Source organism: Schistocerca gregaria, chromosome 10 (genome assembly GCF_023897955.1).
Source record: "Schistocerca gregaria isolate iqSchGreg1 chromosome 10, iqSchGreg1.2, whole genome shotgun sequence".
Classification (NCBI taxonomy): domain Eukaryota; kingdom Metazoa; phylum Arthropoda; class Insecta; order Orthoptera; family Acrididae; genus Schistocerca; species Schistocerca gregaria.
Window position 1 is genome coordinate 150640390 of NC_064929.1, and position 18989 is coordinate 150659378.

The 18989-nt window shown below is 47.1% G+C and overlaps 1 protein-coding gene, 2 non-coding genes and 1 pseudogene across 4 annotated transcripts in view; 2 read left to right on the plus strand and 2 right to left on the minus strand.

Moving 5' to 3' along the window:
- The window catches only part of LOC126293600 (myc box-dependent-interacting protein 1), a 420229-nt gene that overhangs the window by 87568 nt on the left and 313672 nt on the right, over positions 1-18989 (minus strand). The gene's annotated exons all lie outside the window — the stretch shown is intronic.
- Positions 3779-3853, minus strand: Trnat-ugu (transfer RNA threonine (anticodon UGU)). Its single transcript has one exon. It is a non-coding gene; the product is annotated as a tRNA-Thr (tRNA).
- Trnat-ugu (transfer RNA threonine (anticodon UGU)) lies at positions 3903-3976 on the plus strand. Its single transcript has one exon. It is a non-coding gene; the product is annotated as a tRNA-Thr (tRNA).
- On the plus strand, positions 13182-13299 carry LOC126293858 (5S ribosomal RNA; annotated as a pseudogene).

Genomic DNA, 18989 nt, shown 5'->3' on the forward strand with positions numbered 1-18989 from the left:
ATTAATTATCATTGCTTCTACTAATGTATTTTCTGGGGACTGAAAGGGGGGAGGGGTTGCGTCTATGATTCCCATGGCCCCCTACACTCCCCCCCCCCCCAAAAAAAAATCTTTGACGAACGCTCGCCGCACTCGCCTGTACAGGATTGCGTCACAGCCACTGGCAGGGTACGCTGCAGCCTGCAGTCTCCCCAGCCCAGCTCACAAGCGGCGCTGATTGGCGGTCTGGAGTCTCGCCAAGCGACGCGGGCCACGCACAAGACAGAACCAGACCAGACAGCTGCCCGTCACCAGCTAATGGTGTGTGCACACCTCTCTCTCTCTCTGTCCCGTCTGGGCGGTGAGTAACAGCAGCCAGTGCACGCGGCGTTTCTCTCAGTGGGTGGGGAGGGAAGGGGGGGGGGGGAGGGTGTAGAGGGCACGACATCCACATTTACATCCATACTCCGCAAGCCACCTGACGGTGTGTGGCGGAGGGTACCCTGAGTACCTCTAGCGGTTCTCACTTCTATTCCAGTCTCGTACTGCTCGTGGAAAGAAAAAGATTGTCGGTATGCCTCTGTGTGGGCTCTAATCTCTGTGATTTTATCCTCATCGTCTCTTCGCGAGATATACGTAGGAGGGACCAATATACAGCTTGACTCCTCGGTGAAGATATGTTCTCGAAACTTCAACAAAAGCCCGTACCGAGCTACTGAGCGTCTCTCCTGCAGAGTCTTCCACTGGAGTTTATCTATCATCTCCGTAACGCTGTTGCGATTACTAAATGATCCCGTAACGAAGCGCGCTGCTCTCCGTTGGATCTTCTCTATCTCTTCTATCAACCCTATCTGATACGGGTCCCACACTGGTGGGCAGTATTGGGTCTGGGTGCTTAAACAAAAATAATTTCGATGTGCAGCATGCAAAAAAGAGCGTTTTCTTTGAAACAACTGCAATTTATACATAGCTGCTGCGGAAATGGCCACTACAAGAAACGTGAAATAGTAGAAATTATGCCACGTTCCATACAGTACGTGCAGATAAAGATTAAGAGTCCAGACGGAGGAGTCTAGAATGATAAGCAGTGGATATCTGGTTGGTTGCTGGCTGCAAAGGAACAACTCTGCTAAGCTCGCACACTGGACTAAATTGCTGCCTCGTGGAAAGGCACATGCAAGCCTATTTTCGGCGCATGGCCCTCAGATGCAGCAAAAGGTGCGGTGCGTCAACCTCTACCGCCGCCTGGTGACCGGGATGGAACGCTGTTGTCGCCACCTGCCGGCCTGACCCCGGAGTTTAGACGGAGTCCGTTCCGAAGGGGCGGAGGTCGTGGCTACCCAAACGACGTACAAGTTGTGCGGGCTGCAGTCGGCGCCTGATGTCTAGGACGCCACGGCAATTTGGGTATTAAATGTGGTGTTCTCCAGAGAGCAGTGGTTCCCAACGTAATTATCCCCAGAGGGGTAAAAAAACTAAGCGATTCCATTCTGTTCCAGTCACGAAACTGAACTATTTTCAAACGATCATTACTATTATCACAATTTTCTAAGACTCTGATTCCAATTATATACACTACTGGCCATTAAATGTGCTCCATCACGAAGTTTAAATGCTACAGACGCGAAAATTAACCAGCAGGAAGAAGATGTTGTGATATGCAAACGATTAGCTTTTCAGAAAATTCACACAGCGTTGGTGCCGGTGGCGACACCTACAACGTGCTGACATGCCGAAAGATCCCAACCGATTTCTCATACACAAACAGCAGTTGACCGGCGTTGCCTGGTGAAACGTTGTTGTGACGCCTCGTGTAAGGAGGAGAAATGAGTACCATCACGTTTCCGACTTAGATAAAGGTCGGATTGTAGCCTATAGCGATTGCGGTTTATCGTATCGCAACATTGTTGCTTGCGTTGGTCGAGAACCAGTGACTGTTAGCAGAGTATGGAATCAATGGGTTCAGAAGGGTAATACGGAACGCCGTGCTGGATCGCAACGGCCTCTTATCACTAGCAGTCGATATGACAGGCATTTTATCCGCATGGCTGTAACGGATCGAGCAGCCACGTCTCGATCCCTGAGTCAACAGACGGGGACGTTCGCAAGACAACCATCTGCACGAACAGTTCAGTTCGACGACGTTTACAGCAGCACAGACTGTCAGCTCGGAGACTATGGCTGCGGTTACCCTTGACGCTGCATCACAGACAGGAGCGCCTGCGATGGTGTACTCGACGACGAGCCTGGGTGCACGAATGGCAAAACATCATTTTTTCGAATGTATGCAGGTTCTGTTTACAGCATCATGATGGTCGCCTCCGTGTTTTTCGACATCGCGGTGAACGCACATTGGAAGCGCGTATTCGTCATCGCTATACTGGCGTATCACCAGGCGTGATGGTATTGGGTGCCATTGGTTACACGTCTGGTCACCTCTCGTTCGCATTGACAGCACTTTGAACATTTCAGATGTGTTACGAGCCGTGACTCTACCTTTCGTTCGATCTCTGCGAAACCGTACATTTCAGCAGGATAATGCACGACAGCATGTTACAGGTCCTGTATGGGCCTTTCTAGACACAGAAAATGTTCGACTGCTGTCATGGTCAGCACATTCTCCAGATCTCTCACCAACTGAAAACGTCTGGTCAATGGTGGCCGAGAACTGGCTCGTCACAATACGCCAATCACTACTCTTGATGAACTGTGGTATCGTGTTGAAGCTGCTTGGGCATCTGTACCTGTACACCCCATCCAAGCTCTGTTCGAATCAATGCCCAGGGGTATGAAGGCCGTTATTACGGCCAGAGGTGGTTGTTCTGGGTACTGATTTCTCAGGAACTATGCACCCAAAATGCGTGAAAATGTAATCACATGTCAGTTCTAGTATAATATGTTTCTCCAATGAATACCCGTTTATCATCTGCATTTCTTCTTGGTGATGCAATTTTAATAGCCAGTAGAGTAAGTTGTCAATTATTACTTTCCTTAATAAGCAGCATTAACGCGGTGGAGGATACAGATTCCTTACATAGAACACCCACTACACACACATGTCGTGCTTTGTCCTGAACATTGTTGATGATAAAAGTGAGAGATACATAACAAATGCCGAATATCTCAAGATGTCTTCTCCAAGTTATATGTAGTACCTGCAGTAGACCACATATTGCTTCATTAGTTGCCTTGAACCAGATAAATGAAGCAATAGACAGCACGACAGAGCAATGACCTAGTCCCGCGCACACATTATTATTATTATTATTATTCTTGGCTGTGGTCAGAGGCAAAGAAGTAACAGCATGAAGTCATCCAATTTCCGCCAATTCTAAAACAAGGAGTGCAGCAAAGAAGTGATTTACAAACAGTAATTATAGTGCACATATCTGAACTACTTTGATTTTAAATGGGGCTGCAGTGTGCTGGTCAATCAGATGGTGCAGTGGAGAGGAATAATGCAGGAAAAGCGTGTTTTGTAACGTGTCGATATATATCTTCTGGGAAGAAGTTGTTAGTAGCACTTGTGATTCACCACGAATTCGTTCGTCATTCATCCTCAACACACACACACACACACACACACACACACACACACACACACACACACACAAATATCGTTAATCGTTCATCACTTAAAAAATAACATACATGCCGACATGACGATAGTATCTGTGACCGAAAGAACAGTTACCGTAGATGACCATGCAGCTTTGCAAGAAATTAAATGATAATTAAATGGACACCCTAGCTGCAAACAGGCGTTGATGTACCTCATTAGGGACATGTTGAAAATGTGTGCCCCGACCGGGATTCGAACCCGGGATCTCCTGCTTACATGGCAGACGCTCTATCCATCTGAGCCACCGAGGGCACAGAGGATAGCGCAACTGCAGGGACTTATCCCCTGCACGCTCCCCGTGTCCTCGGTGGCTCAGATGGATAGAGCGTCTGCTATGTAAGCAGGAGATCCCGGGTTCGAGTCCCGGTCGGGGCACACATTTTCAACATGTCCCTAATGAGGTACATCAACGCCTGTTTGCAGCTAGGGTGTCCATTTAATTATCATTACATAAAAAATAACAGTGTTCCAAGAAAAGTCTTTCAATATACAGTTTAGTTAGGTGCTCAAGTTGGTGGGAGGACAACAAATGGCCAGGGGGGCGTGGGTGGGTGGGGGGGGGGTGTCTTATTATGTCTTATTGCAATTAGAAGTAATGGTCTAAGAAATGCTGGGAACCACTACTGTAGAGCAAATAATGGAAAAAAAAGTAAAATTACTTGAAATTATGGCTGTCAGTAAACGCAAATAACAGAATCCCGACTTAATGATCAAATACAGCGTGTAAAAAATAGATACGGTCAAACATTCAGGAAGTACTGATCGAAACAGACGAAATAAATGAAAATTTGTGCTGCGGCGGGAACTCGAACACGTGTCTTCTTGCTTGCTAGGCAGAAATGCTAATCATTACACCACCGAAGTACGATGGTCAACATTACTGCACTATCTACCTAAGCTGAGTGCCCTCCCCAACACAAACTTCGTATGACACTACTGCCAGGGTTGTCTGATATTGGCAAACACCCCAGCACTGGACTTAATGGGACGTCCTTGTACCATTCTATGTATATTTTTCAAACAATAGTATTAACTGGAAAAGGTAAGAAATATACATGTCGTAGTGAAGAAATTCATGATCCCAATACTGGACAAGAACAAAATTACCACATGATACACAGAAGACTAAAGAAATAAAAAACAGCAAACAGTTCCCATATTAATGAAGCAAAATACTTCAATGAACTGGAGAGACGTTCAAAAAACATCTAAAATCGTGGCTGTAACTCAACTGTCTGTGTCTAGTGTAATCCAAGGAATAGTGCAAATCTGTTCAGATCTCTGCGAGCCGTGTAACTGAGGCGGGACGTGGGGACCAGCCCGGTATTCACCTAGCGATATGTGGAAAACCGCCTAAAAACCACATCCTGGCTGGCTGGCACACCGGCCTCCGCCGTTAAGCCGCCGGGCGCGCCTACCAGAGCACAGGAAGCAGCGCGTTAGCGCTCGCGGCTAACCTGGCGGGTCGCTATGCATGTAATTACGTGTTTCACGCAAATAAATTACAAATTGCAAAGGAATGTTTCTGCAGTTTTTTCTTTGTTTTTTAGTTCTTCAGATAGTACTTCATTGTGGGTAACCGAAAAATCTGCGAGAATTCTGAAGTTGCTATTCATATTTTCTGCAAGATTATTAACACTTAATATGAATACCCCGGTCCCAATACACTGCCGTGGGGATCCCGCCCGGAGTTACTCGTCTACCTGTCTGTCTATGTCTCTTCATCCAAGATAACTTGCCGCGTCTTCCTACATCCACTCCTCTGGCGTCTATCAAAAGAGAGCGGACAGGCGTCACGGGTCGCAGACCGGACTAGGGTAGGCACGGCGTGGGAGTGAAGGCGAGGTCGCCGTGTCGAGTTGGCCAGGTGGGAGTCACTGTAAACACACTCGTATACTCCCACCAGGCCGACTGCGACCGCGCGCCGACAGCTTGAGGGCGAGCGTATTTCTCCGGGTGCTACGGAGCCATTCGTCACACAGCGCGGCAGCCACTTGTACGGGGCTGCACAGTGCCACGTCGCTCACTAGAAACGCAGAGACCGCTACATTTCCTTGAAGTGATTTAAAGCGGAAGTTCGGACGGGTCTCTGCGTCACAGTGTGTATAGGAAACCGTCCGCCCCGATAGCTGACTCGTCAGAGACATATACAATAAAAAGAATATATCCACAGAGGCATAGAGAAGCCACTACAAGGCAAAGGTAAGGAATGCAGTATTATATGCTGCTGAGGCGATGAGACTAGGAAGAATTGCGGCAGAACAACTAGAGAAAGAAAAGAGAAAAATACTGAGAAAATTACTAGGTCCCAAAAGACGTGGATGCGAAGACCTAGGGAAGAATTGTACCGGAACCTGAGAACAATATCCGGGGAAACCAGACTAAAAAGGGCTAGGTTTGCTGGACAAGAAGTTAGGATGAGTATGCACAGAAACAGGGAGGACAAGAGGAAAGACAGCAACCAAGTGGGTTGTTGAACTTCGGAAGGACTGGTTGGAATTGGGGATCAAGGTCGAAGGAAAGGAAAATTGGAGGAACAAATATACACCGACAAATACGCCGGAGGTCAAAGACAGAAAAGAATACAGGAAAAGATTAGAATGTCGCCAGTGGAGCCGACAGGAGAAACGGAAACTGAAAATCTCGGAAGAAGAGCGGGAGAGAAGAGAAAGAATGAAGAGGTCCTGGGAGAAGAAGAGGAAAATGCATTGCACGAAGGGGCTACCCGTGGTCCCACAGAGGTGGTAACACAAGAAGAAGAAGAAGAAGAAGAAGAAGAAGAAGAAAACGCTCACTTACACTTGCCTCTATCTACACGCTCGGAGTATCATAAAGATACTCCGTGCTCAGACCATGGCTCACACTTTCAAAGAAGAAAAGCCGTACCTAAGGATAACAAGACTTACAACTCCCCCCCCCCCCCCCCCCCCCCCATAGCGTTCCGAAGTAATGGGTACTCGTATTGTCAAACTGATTGGGCGTTCCATTCAAAATCAAGAACGTTTCAGATAGAGACTGATACTAAGGTAGACCAGGAAAAGCAAAAAAATCGCTTGTCTACCTTATGTTCGCCCAGTATCTACATCCACACCCATACTCCGCAAACCACCAGACGATGTGTGGCGGAGCGTACCCTGAATACCTCTATCGGTTCTCCCTTCTATTCCAGTCTCGTATTGTTCGTGGAAAGAAAGGTTGTCGGAATGCCATTGGGTGGGCTCTAATCTCCAAGATTTTATCCTCACGGTCTTTTCGCGAGATATATGTGGGAGGGAGCAATATAATGCTTGGCTCCTCGGTGAAGGTATATTCTCGGAACTTAAACAAAAGCCCATGCCGAGCTACTGAACGTCTCTCTTGAAGAGTCTTCCACTATAGTTTATCTGTCATCTCAGTAACGCTTTCGCGATTACTAAATGATCCTGTAACGAAGCGCGCTGCTCTCCGTTGGATCTTCTCTATCTCTTCTATCAACCCTATCTGGTACGCCGCGTGGGTTTAGCCTAGCGGTCTAAGGCGCTCCAGTCATGGACTGTGCTGCTGGTCCCGGTGGAGGATCGAGTCCTCTCTCGGGCATGGGTGTGTGTGTGTTTGTCTTTAGGATAACTTAGTTTAAGTAGTGTGTAATCTTAGGGACTGATGACCTTAGCAGTTAAGTCCCATAACATTTCATACACATTTGAACTATCTGGAACGGATCCCACATCGGTGAGCAGTATTCAAGCAGTGGGCGAACAAGTGTACTGTAACCTACTTCCTTTGTTTTCTGACTGCATTTCCCCGGAATTCTTCCAATGAATCTCAGTCTGGCATCTGCTTTACCGACGATCAACTTTATATGATCATTCCATTTTGAATCACTCCTAATGCGTACTCCCAGATAATTTATGGAATTAACTGCTTCCAGTTGCTGACCTGCTATATTGTAGCTAAATGATAAGGGATCTATCTTTCTATGTATTCGCAGCACATTACACTTGTGTACATTCAGATTCAATTGCCATTCCCTGCACCTTGAGTCAGTTCGTTGCAGATCCTCCTGCATCTCAGTACAATTTTCCATTGTTACAATCTCTCGACATACTACAGCGTCATCCGCAAAAAGCCTCAGTGAACTTCCGATGTTATCCACAAGGTCATTTATATATATTGTGAATAGCAACGGTCCTACAACACTCCGCTGCGGCACACCTGAAATCACTTTTGCTTCGGAAGACTTCTCTCCATTGAGAATGACATGCTGCATTCTGATTACTAGGAATTATTCAATCCAATCACACAATTGGTCTGATAGTCCATATGCTCTTACTTTGTTCATTAAACGACTGTGGTGAATTGTATCAAAAGCTTTGCGGAAGCCAAGAAAAACAGCATCTACCTGGGAACCCGTATCTATGGCCCTCTGAGTCTCGTGGACGAACAGCGCGAGCTGGGTTTCACAAGACCGTCATTTTCGAAACCCACGCTGAATCTACAGGGTAGATTTCTAGTCCCCAGGGAAGTCATTATACTCGAACATAATACGTGTTCCAAAATTCAACAACTCTGTAACCTCTACGATTACAACAGATCAGATCCACAAAAGGCGCTAGAAAACAGAGTAGCCTAGCGGAGAGAAGGTGTTGCACTGCCCCCTACCGCTGAGGGTAGGTTCGACAAGCCCAACCGTGACGTCACGTGTTCAGCATTTGTCATCCACTTATGGGGTATTTCCCGAAATTTGAGGCCCTATGTATCTTACATTAAATTACTTGTCTCAGCGACGTCTTTGTCACATGCGGCGTTTTGAAACGTTAGCAAGAATCGCCCTGTATAGGCCCTCTAGAGTGAGGCAGCCGATTCGACCGGACCGTAAGGCAGTGCCCCGCGGTCAGAGCCGTCCTAATTAATGCGACCTTTAAACTGCTGGCGCCGGGCGCCGCGCTAAAAGTGGACTCCGGGGAGTTCCTCACGCCGCACGTTGCCTCAGCAGCGATCTGTAACAACACCCACACTCTGCGAACCACAGTGAACTGCTTCATGATATTTCCCACTGTACCAACTACACTACTGGCCATTAATATTGCTACACCACGAAGATGAAGTGATACAGACGAGAAAGATGACGTGCTACAAAGGTGAAATTTAACCTACACGAAGAAGATGCTGTGATATGCAAGTGATTAGCTTTTCAGAGCATTCACACAAGGTTGGCGCCGGTGGCGACACCTAAACGTGCCGACATGAGGAACGTTTCAAACCGATTTCTCATACACAAACAGCAGTAGAACGGCGTTGCCTGGTGAAACGTCGTTGTTATGCCTCGTATAAGGAGAAGAAATGCGTACCATCACGTTTCCGACTTAGATAGAGGTCGGATTGTAGGCTATCGCGATTGCGGTTTATCGTATCTCGACATTGCTGATCGCGTTGGTCGAGATGCAATGACTGTTAGCAGAATATGGAATCGGTGGGCTCAGGAGAGTAATACGGATCGGCGTGCTGGATCCCAACGGCCTCGTATCACTATCAATAGAGATGAGAGGCATCTTATCCGCATGGCTGTGACGTATCGTGCAGCCACGTCTCGATCCCTGAGTCAACAGATGGGGACGTTTGGAAGACAACAACCATCTGCACGAACAGTTTCACGACGTTTGCAGCGGCATGGACTATCAGTTCGGAGACCACGGCTGCTGTTAACCTTGACGCTGCATCACAGACAGGAGCGCCTGCGATGGTGTACTCGACGACGAACCTGGGTGCACGAAAGGCAAAACGTTATTTTTTCGGATGAATCCAGGTTCTGTTTACGGCATCATGATGGTCGCATCCGTGTTTGGCGAACGCACATTGGAAGCGGGTATTCGTCATCGCCATACTGGCGTATCACCCGGCGTGATGGTATGGGGTGTCATTGGTTACACTTCTCGGTCACCTCTTGTTCGCATTGACGGCACTTTGAACAGCAGACGTTACATTTCAGATGTGTTACGATCCGTGGCTCTATCCTTCATTCGATCCCTGCGAAACCCTACATTCCAGCAGGATAATGCACGACCGCATGTTGCAGGTCCTGTACGGTCCTTTCTGGATACAGAAATTTTTCGACTGCTGTTCTGGCCAGCTCATTCTCCAGATCCCTCACCAACTGAAAACGTCTGGTCAATAGTGGCTGAGTAACTGGCTCGTTACAATACACCAGTCACTACTCTTGATGAACTGTGGTATCGTGTTGAAGCTGCATGGGCAGCTGTACCTGTACACGCCATCGAAGCTCTGTTTGACTCAATGCCCAGGCGTAGTCCGTTATTACGGCCAGAGGTGGTTGTTCTGGGTACTGAGGATCTATGCTCCCCAATTGCGTGAGAATGTAATCACATCTCAGTTGTCCATTGAATACCCGTTTATCATCTGCATTTCTTCTTGGTGTAGCAATTTTGATGGTCAGTAGTGTAAATTACATCATTTTTAAGTTTTATGTTAGCTCAGTTATTACATGAAATATGCCATGAAGCGGGTAACTTCGATTATAGCGTCGTAGTGCGTTAGAGAACTAATGTGCAGTCTCTGAATCTAACTGCTGTACGTATGAAGAAATTCGAGGCGGGGTAGTCAGTGTGGTCTCCTGGTGAACCCGCTGCCCGCTTCCAGGACAACTGCCGCTGCGTTACGCAACGTGGCCTGCGGCGCGTGGCAGCTGCGTGTGCGTGAGGTCGGCGCACGCGACGGGGTCGCCCGTAGGCGGTAGGCGCCTCCGTCACTCATAGCGAAACACGCCACCACACAGTTTCTGCTTTCTTCCTCCATCCCGTACTGGATGTCACTGTCTGCTGCATCACATCTTGACAACTACTCCGCAGCACCAGGAACCCGGCAAGCAAAGAACGCCAAACGCATGAAGTCAAGGATATAAGATCAACATCAACAAAAGCAAAACGAAGATATGGGATGGAGTCGAATTAAATCGGGTGATGCTGTGGTAATTAGATTAGTAAATGAGACGCTTAAAGTAGTATATGAGTTTTGCTATTTGGGGAGCAAAGTAACTGATGATGGTCGAAGTAGAGAGGATATTAAATGTAGACTGGCAATGGCAAAGAAAGCGTTTCTGAAGAAGAAAAATTTGTTAACATCGAGTATAGATTTAAATGTCAGGAAGTCGTTTCTGAAAGTATTTGTATGGAGTGTAGCCATGTATGGGAGTAAAACCTGGACGATAACTAGTTTGTGCAAGAAGAGAATACAAGCTTTTAAAATGTGGTACTACAGATGAATGATGAAGATAAGGTGGATAGGTCACGTAACTAATGAGGAAGTATTGAATCGGATTGGGGAGAAGAGAAGTTTGTGGCACAACTTGACCAGAAGAAGGGATCGGTTGGTAGGACATGTTCTGAGGCATCAAGGGATCACCAATTTAGCATTGGAGGGCAGCGTGGAGGGTAAAAATCGTAGAGGGAGACCAGAAGATGAATACACTAAGCAGATTCAGAAAGATGTAGGTTGCAGTAGGTACTGGGAGACGAAGTAGCTTGCACAGGATAGAGTAGCATGGAGAGCTGCATCAAACCAGTCTCAGGACTGAAGACAACAACAACAACCTAGTGCGTATAACAAGGCGAAAATCCCCATTAATGTACGAGTATAAAATAAATGCCCAGTGTTTGGAATCGGTAACGTCCGTCAAGTATCTGGGTTTGACTATTCGAAATGGTCTCAAATGCAATGGCCAGATTACAAAAAAATGGCTCTGAGCACTATGGGACTTAACTACTGTGGTCATCAGTCCCCTAGAACTTAGAAATCCTTAAACCTAACTAACCTAAGGACATCACACACATCCATGCCCGAGGCAGGATTCGAACCTGCGACCGTAGCAGTCGCGCGGTTCCCGACTGCGCGCCTAGAACCGCTAGACCACCGCGGCCGGCGCCAGACTACACAAGTAACTGCTAAGGCGAACTGTAGATGGCCGTTTATTGGTAGAATCCTGAAGCGATGCAGTCGTTCAACAAAGGAATTAGTTTACCAGTCTTATTGTTCGTCTGTATAGGACCCTTACCAGTTGGGTCTGATTCAAGAGATTGAGAAGGTCCAAAGAAGAGTTGCAAGATTCGTGACTGGTACATTTAGCCATCGCGAGAGCGTTACAAATCTCATAGAATGTTTGAAGTGGGACACATTTGCAGATAGACGGCACGCTCAACAGAAGAGGCTGCTCACTAAATTCCGATACCCGATCTTGGCCGAGTATGTAGAGCATGTATTATTACCACCAACTTTCAAGTCGTGCAATGGTCGCCATTCAAAGATAAGGGACAATAGAGCTCGTACTGAGGCGTTCAGACAGTCGTTTGTCCCTCGCGCGATCAGCGAGTGAAACAGAGGGAGGGAGGGGGGGGGGATAATATGTCTTTGGCGCGAATTGTGCCCCCGCCACACACCGCTTGGTGGCTAGCGTAGTATATATGTAGATGCAGAAACACATATCTGCGTACTCCTAGTTTCTGTAACGTTACTTGTTAACGCCGACAGTCGTACATAGCAACTGAAGCTTCGCAAGCAACTGACACGAGCGGTCCGCTGACTGTATACTGTATTGTCGTATCCATTCTGTATACAGCTCCACGTCTCAAAAATGTAAACAAAGACCACACCATGCGGTGTTTACACAGAATCACGTCAGTAGTGGTTGGCAACTACACAGTCGCAATTATCTCGCAAACGGTCCTGTGTTTACAGAGACTTTCCTGCTTCTAGCATCGTGTACTTCCAACCGTACGCGTTCACGTAATTAATTATGAAACACCCAGTATAATGAACGATTATGCAGCGGTTGTTTCATTCAGGAACTCTACTAGAATGGTGTGTGTGTGTGTGTGTGTGTGTGTGTGTGTGTGAGAGAGAGAGAGAGAGAGAGAGAGAGAGAGAGAGAGAGAGAGAGAGAGAGAGAGATAGTAATGGTGAGTGGGTGGGTGTGAGGAGATCGTGTGAGGAGTAGTGATGTAAACAACGAAATGAAATAATGGAATCCGCGGCTTGTCCGAAAATAATCGGCTCATTCCGCTATAGTTTTAGGAACAATTGAATTATTCATTCACATTTTTGAGTGAAACCAGTCTGTGGCAGCAACTGAATGAAATTAGTCGACGCAGTCCAATGAATTCAGTTCTTAGTGGAAATATCGTTGCGCCGTTGCTGAGTAATTTTTGCTGGCAGCACTCAGCTATCGCCTGCAGCCACTGTTATTTCCTTACTGAGGGCAAATAAGAAGCTTCCAGTTCAGTTTTTCGTCCTTGTTTATGAATAGGTTCGAATCCTGCCTTGGGCATGGATGTGTGTGATGTCCTTAGGTTAGTTAGGTTTAAGCAGTTCTTAAGTTCTAGGGGACTGATGATCTCAGATGTTAAGTCCCATAGTGCTCAAAGCCGTTTTATGAATAGTTGTTTTAGTTTGGATTAGAATGCCGCAACGGCCAGTGGAGTGGGAATGCAAGAAATAGTATCACCGCATAAAAAGTTATCCTGAAGATAAATTCAGTGCGATTTACAGTGTCTAAAAAGGTAGTTCATATTAGGAGATTATATTAATTAAATGAGCCAACGGCTTTGCCGCAGTGGTAACACCGGTTCCCGTCAGATCACCGAAGTTAAGCGCCGTTGGGCTAGGCTAGCAATTGGATGGGTGACCATCCGGTTTGCCGAGCGCTGTTGGCAAGTGGGGTGCACTCAGCCCTTGTGAGGCAAACTGAGGAGCTACTTGAATGAGAAGTAGCGGCTCCGGTCTCGGAAACTGACATACGGCCTGGAGAGCGGTGTGCTGATCACATGCCCCTCCATATCCGCATTCAATGACGCCTATAGGCTGAGGGTGACACAATTTGAGGGTGACACAATTTGAGGGTGACACAATTTGAGGGTGACACAATTTGAGGGTGACACAATTTGAGGGTGACACAATATGAAACGAGAGTCGTCCGACCAGGCAACATGTTAACAGTCATCAGCAGTCCAATGTCGGCGTTGACGGGCCCAGGCGAGGCGCAAAGCTTCGTGTGGTGCAGTCATCAAGAGTACACCAGTGGGCCTTCGACTCCGGAAGCCCATATCGATGATGTTTCGTTGAATGGTTCGGACACTGACACATGTTAATGACCTAGCATTGAAATCTGCAGCAATTTGCCGAAGGGTTGTACATTTGTCCTGTTGAATGATTCCCCTCAGCCGTCGTTGGTCCCGTTCTTGCAGGATCCTTTTCCTGCCGCAGCTATATCGGAGATTTGATGCTTTACCGTATTCCTGATATTCACGGTACACTCGTGAAATGGCCGTACGGGAAAATCCCCACTTCGTAGCTACCTCGGAGATGCTGTGTCTCATCGTTTATGCACCGACTATAACATCACGTTCAAACTCAAATATTGCTGACCTGCCATTGTAGCAGCAGTAACCGATGTAACAACTGCGCCAGACACTCGTCTTATGAAATAGCTCTAAGCTCTATGGGACTTAACATATGTGGTTATCAGTACCCTAGACTTAGAACTACTTAAACCTAACTAACATAAGGACATCACACACATCCATGCCCGAGGCAGGATTCGAACCTGCGACCGTAGCGATCGTGCGGTTCCAGACTGAACCGCCTAGAACCGCTCGGCCACACTGTCCAGCGCTTATGGGATCGAACGGCGAGGATATCATCAGTCCCGTGATAACGAAGTTAGTCACAGAAGAATGAGGGTCCGCCAAAAGTGGACGTATCCTGTCAGGGTAGTCAGATTATAAAATAATGAAATTAAAGCAAAAACACACACACACACACACACAGCAAAACGCATAAAAGGTGAGACCAAATCTAAAAACTGCAAAAAAGGGGCGATATTCCCATGGCAGAGTGGTGATGGAGTCCCAGATCGAGAAGACATGACGAGAACTCCAAACCAGAATCATGCTGCCCTGCTCGAGGAGTAAAGAAAATCCTTACTTTTGTGACGGCTCCCAAACCCTACGTCCTCGGCGGTACTTTTGGGGCAGCCACCACAAATTGTATAAAGCGTGGGTAGTGACCAGGATGTAGCTATGTCTGTTGGCCGAAAAAAAATTAATGACAAGAATTGGGCCAGCTAGACAAAACGTGCACCAGCAATACGAGTCCAAGTAATATCCGAGAGTAATCCGTGTACCGAGCCTAGTCGAATACAATAGGAAATATCACACTGCAGGGGCTCCGCTATGAACTCCACGAAAGGCTAGCAATAGACAATCGACTATAGACTGTCCGTCTCGGGGCCAGCGCTCCTCCTTATAAGCACGCCAGCGCTCCTCCTTATAAGCAAAAGGCAGAGGGCGCTGCGGACCCGAGCTCAGCCATGGCGCGACTTCTTCCGTAGGCGGTAATGCCCTACGCCGACGGCCGCGACAGGAACTGTGTGTGGCCAGCGATGTCACGGTCAGGGCACGTGTTGGTTGGTTGGTTGGTTGGATGGATGGATGGATGGTTGGTTGGGTCCGTGGATACAACATTTACGTCTGGAAATCAAAACCAGTTTCACGGAAGAAACTGAGAACCAGTTCAGCCACCCGTAAATCGCCCAGTAATTTAAGGAATCTGGAAGACATCACGGAGGGCCAAAAGAAGGGGACATTGCATCAATATGTGCGATATCGTCAGTCTGGCTCCACAACCACACTGTGGAAGTGGTTCATTACGCAGGAGTAAACAGTGGGTGCGACTGGTATGACCGATGCGCAGACGGCATGAAACAGTGGACTAGTTCCGAGAGGGGCGGAGGGAAGAGCGCCAAACTGCAGTAGAGTCCTTGTGGTTCGAAGGGTGGGTGAGTAAGGGTACTGCACGGCACCGTATGTTCTGGGAACATCTCGTGTTCTGGTTCAGTTGGCACGGGCGACGAGTACATTCCCGCAAGCGCTGATTTGCCAACACACACACACACACACACACACACACACACACACACACACACACAGAAAGAGAGAGAGAGAGAGAGGGGGGGGGGGGGGGCGGGGGGCAGGCACATGTTTGCCGTGAGTAAACACCTCAAGCGACGCAGCAGGGAAAGACAAGGGAAGACGTGATGTGTGAAGTGCAGGTGCGTCTGCTTATCCCCGCGCCTCGTTACACAGTCGTCTCGCGTGTACAAAGCGAACAGTCGAGTTGAGGTACACAACCTGGGCAGGGCTCGTTTCTGCGCTGCAGATGGCTAACCGAGGACCCATCGTCAACGAAACTTTCAAATCCTGCGATGAATGACAACAGGCGGCACTCCTACTTGCCAACAACAGAATGCGAAACCTATGAAGCAACTGACAAGCGAAGCCGGCCGTTGTGGTAGAGCGGTTCTAGGCGCTTCAGTCCGGAACCACACTGCTGCTACGATCGAAGGTTCGAATCCTGCCTCGGGCATGGATGTTTGTGTTGTCCTTAGGTTAATTGGGTTTAAGTTGTTTTAAGCCTAGGGGGCTGATGGCCTCAAATGTTAAGTCCCACAGAGCTTACAAGGGAACCTCACCATCGCACTCCCCCTCAGATTTAGTTATAAGTTGGAACAGTGGATAGGCCTTGAGAAACTGAACACAGATCAATCGAGAGAACAGGGAGAAGTTGTGTGGAACTATGAAAAATATAAGCAAAATATACAAACTGAGTAGTCCTTGCCCAAGATAGGCAACATCAAGGATAGTGTGAGCTTAGGAGCGCTGAGGTCCCGTGGTTAGCGTGAGCAGCTGCGGAACGAGAGGTCCTTGGTTAAAGTCTTCCCTCGAGTGAAAAGTTAATTTTTATTTTCAGACAATTGTTATCTGTCCATCCGATGCGATCACTTTTTTGGGACTGATTATCACATCCACAAGAAAACCTAAATCGGGCAAGGTAGAAGAGTCTTTTTACCCATTCATCAAGTGTACAAGTTAGGTGGGTCGACAACACATTCCTGTCATGTGACGCACATGCCGTCACCAGTGTCGCATAGAATATATCAGACGTGTTTTCCTGTTGAGGAATTGGTTGACCTATGACCTTGCGATCAAATGTTTTCGGTTCCCACTGGAGAGGTACGCCCTCTCGTCTACTCATCGCACGGTTTTGCGGTGCGGTCGCAAAACACAGACACTAAACTTATTACAGTAAACAGAGACGTCAATGAACGAACGGACAGATCATAACTTTGCGAAAATAAACTTTTCACCCGAGGGAAGACTTGAACCAAGGACCTCTCGTTCCGCAGCTCCTCACGCTAACCACGGGACCACGGCGCTCCTGAGCTCACACTATACTTGATGTTGCCTATCTTGCGCAAGGACAACTCAGTCTGTATATTTTGCTTATTTTTTTCATAGTTCCACACAACTTCTTCCTGTTTTCTCGATTGATCTGTGTTCAGTTTTTCAAGGACTATCCACTGTACCAACTTATAACTGAATCTGAGGGGGCTGCGATGGGGAGGTTCCCTTGTTAGAACCATTTGACAAGGGAAGCATACGACCAAGGGGTCGCCGATTTTGCACATCTCTCGCACTATTTTAGTAGGAACTTACCTGTAACAAATGCTTGTCTATTACGCTGCGTCCAGGGGTTTCAAGAAATCAATGTTCCATGTTGTCAGATCCTATTCAATAGCAGATGAGTACCACAGACGTAGACTTGAGCAGAGTATAATTTCTTTTTTTAAATTTTTTACTGACTTAAAACATCCCTTGTAGAGACTGTTTATAAGATCCGTTCATACGAGGGTTGGAACTTAAATAGTGGCAACTATTTATTGACAACCGATACAAAAGAGTTACATGTTTGTACCTGTTACTGTCCGTCAAAGTAATCACCAGCGTTGTGCAGGAGCTGTTGCCAGCGATATGGAAGGCGTAGTATACCGTTAGCAGAGCCTGTTCCGTTGATGGTGAGTGCGCCGCAGTCTCTGCTTTGAACGATGACCTATGAAGTCGACACCTAAACGGGCTTCGGAACGCGAGATCACAAGAAAAAAAGAGCTTAAGGTCACACTTTCTTCGATCGACTTTAGTAAACGAGTCATCGGATACAGGCTGGAACGAGCGCATTTTAGCGTGCCGTGCTTCAGCTCAATTTCCGAAAACATGAACCGTGCCGAGGTTACGCTTTCAGATGAATGTGCCATATATTACAGGTCTTATGCTACAAATATTGTTTTGGTCCAAAGAGAATCCTCATTACACAGTCGAGTTAGAAAAGAACCACCTCGCGTAGTGATATGGTCGAAGATGACATCACGTCTGCTTGGACCGTATTTTTTTAAGGAAAGCAAATTATTTTTACTTGCTACAAACATAGTTAATACCCCAGCTTGAGGAACGAAGCCTGACACAAAGCATATGGTTCCAGCACTACGTAGCGCTTCCTCCCTACGCTCTTGCAGTGCGTGATTTCCTAAATGAATACTTTCCAGGACGGTTCATCAGCAACACCAGCTCCTTTGAAATGGCCAACAAGAAGTCCTTGCCTCAAGTCACGTGACCACTCGTTATCGGGAGTCATTAAGGCGCATGTATGTGCACGCCGTTATGCCACAAACGCTGAACTGCGCAATGCTGTTGATGATGCATTTCGCACTATAACACCGGACATGCTGAAAGTGTGTCAAGAAGAACATGGAGGCGTGTGGAAATGCGTCTGCAGGAAGATGAATATATTAGAGACTTACTTACGTAAGTAAGTACTTGTGCTAAAACAAATCAAATTAATTACTGTGTGTTACGGGACTTCTCGCCCATCCCGTATACAAGTATTTCAAGATGCGTCTGATAAGACCCGCAGTCCCGACATCGATAATGCAATAAAAAAATTCTACGATAAGGATGGAAGCAGAAGAAATGATCTAAAATCTGTGCCACGACCGGGATTCGAATTCGCGTCTTCTTCCTTATTTTTGTTTGCATTTTGTTCGTTATCGTTCGTTACATTTGGTCGTAGAGGACGTCAGATGACATCTGTTGATGTTCGTTGTTGGTCCGATTACACATTTTGTTTCTTTTTTTTTATTACACTACTGGCCATTAAAATTTCTACACCACGAAGACGACGTGCTACAGACGCGAAATTTAACCGACAGGAAGAAGATGCTGTGATACGCAAATGATCAGCTTCTCAGAGCGTTAACACAACATTGTCGCCGGTGGCGACACTTACAACGTGCTGATATGAGGAAAGTTTCCGACCAATTTCTCACACACAAACACTAGTTGACCGGCGCTGCCTGGTGAAACGTTGTTGTGATGCCTCGTGTAAGCAGGAGAAATGCGTACCATCACGTTTCTGACTTTGATAAAGGTCGGATTGTAGCATATCGCGATTGCGGTTTATCGTATCGCGACATTGCTGCTCGCGTTGGCCGAGAGCCAATGACTGTTAGCAG